Source organism: Monodelphis domestica, chromosome 2 (genome assembly GCF_027887165.1).
Source record: "Monodelphis domestica isolate mMonDom1 chromosome 2, mMonDom1.pri, whole genome shotgun sequence".
NCBI lineage: Eukaryota > Metazoa > Chordata > Mammalia > Didelphimorphia > Didelphidae > Monodelphis > Monodelphis domestica.
In genome coordinates this window covers 100,554,075-100,555,927 of record NC_077228.1, presented here as the reverse complement: position 1 = coordinate 100,555,927, position 1,853 = coordinate 100,554,075, and the positions used below count along the sequence as shown (strand labels likewise).

Here is a 1,853-nt window from a genome sequence, read left to right as displayed (position 1 = left end):
TTTCGCTATTAATCTCTAACAGCTGCCTCATGTACTTTTGGTCCACTCATCAATATATATCAGAATTAGTACAAATATGTTTTTCACAGCAGGAAGTCTATATCCCTTTCAGCAAAGTTTGTCTTTAACCAACTTCAATACTTCAAGACAAATACAATTCTTGGCTTTCAAACTAACTTTATTTTCTTCCTATATTTGTAAAATGTGAGTAGAATACACTGAACAGCTAGGTGGTGCAGTAGATAAACTGCACCTGGGCCTTGAATCAGGAAAATTCATCTTTCTGAGTTCAAATCCAGCCTCAGACACTTCCTACCTAGTGACCTGGGGCAAGGCACTTGACCTTGTCTGCCTCAGTTTCTCACCTGTAAAATGAGCTGGAGAAGGAAATGGCAACCCACTCTAGCATTTTAGCCAGATAGAATGCTAGCTAAAGCCCAAATGGGGTCATAAAGAGTCAGATATGACTAATAAACTAAACAACAAGAAGCATGCTTAATTAGCTATTAAAATTTCAGCCACTCTATCATATAAATATAATTTGATGGTGAAATTTTACCACCCTCATGACAGTCATCAAAAACCAGGCAGAGTTCAAACATGAGTGTATGAGTGAATTAAAAGTAGTATAGTTTCACCTATCGATCAACACTGTCATCTCTACCTCATTTGGCAGTAATGATAGTCATTTCTATTTTGTCATCATCAATGTATATGTGAAAAATTGTTCTAATATGTTTCATAGATAGTTCTACCTTATTAATGGCTAGTTTACAAATATATTTCCATACTTCATGAGATGAAGTAAATGAGCTGCTTCTTTGTGTCAAGGGGTTTTGTTTCTCTAGCTGTTTCCACCATGTTTTGTAAGAGCCTAAAACCCTGTTGATTTATCACTTTTACAAATTCAGAATAAAAATATTGGTCACTATGCCAAGATCCTCCAATTACTGATCAATCAGGTTGTATAGCATATATTTTGAAACTGTTAAAGATTTAACAACTTTTTATTCTCTAAATTCTTTGGTAATTGGTTGGTTTCTGTTAATGGTAAATAATATTTGCTTTGAATATCTCTGCTCCAGATGCCTTTGTTTCTGGCATTTTCTATGAATTAGCATAGTAACTCTTTTGGTTATCTGATCCTTTCATTTTACCAGTATTCTAATATTCTTTGATTGTCTACAGAATACTTGCCTGGATTCAAGAGACCTGACTGTCTGATAGATCAGTCTGTTGATGGCCATTGTCTGCTGTTGGACTTCTATCTGAGGCATCTCATTCAAAAAGTTGATTTCATTCCCATGAGGGAATTGCTGAAACAATTCTATAATTCCATTTTCTATTTTGACCAGGTTTGCATTTGGTGGCTTCGCCTTCATTTTTACCTCAGGAATAAGGAAGTTGTGTTTGGTACAGCCAAGGCCTGACAATTCATTCTTCAAGACTTATATTTGTTTTAGTTAATTGAAAAAACAACAAAAATAGGAACAAAGGGGGGAAAACAATGCAATGGGCTCGAGGACATTAATGGACACCATAAGTGCAGGATGTTCCAAACCCAATTTCATGATTTTAGTACAATAAGATTTCTTAGCTATCAAATTGACAGATTTTTTTTCAAATTTGCTCAATTTGGTATGAATAATAGATGTTTAAATAATATATTGTCATTGTGATAATGTATTTGAGGAGGTAATGGAAGCAAAAAGATGCTCATGTTAAGTGGATGAGAAAGAATTCAAAATATCTAATATTTCATTATTGTGGCATTCCTCTTCTTCCCAACTATCTCTGCCTTTAGAAATCCTTCCTTTCCTTCATCTTATGTGAAGTTTTGCCTTGTCTCAGAG

The 1,853-nt window shown here is 34.5% G+C and overlaps 1 pseudogene; it reads right to left on the bottom strand.

Moving 5' to 3' along the window:
- Positions 1 to 506: 506 nt before the first annotated feature.
- LOC100617277 (DNA-directed RNA polymerase III subunit RPC6-like) lies at positions 507 to 1,394 on the bottom strand (annotated as a pseudogene).
- Between the last annotated feature and the right edge of the window lie 459 nt (positions 1,395 to 1,853).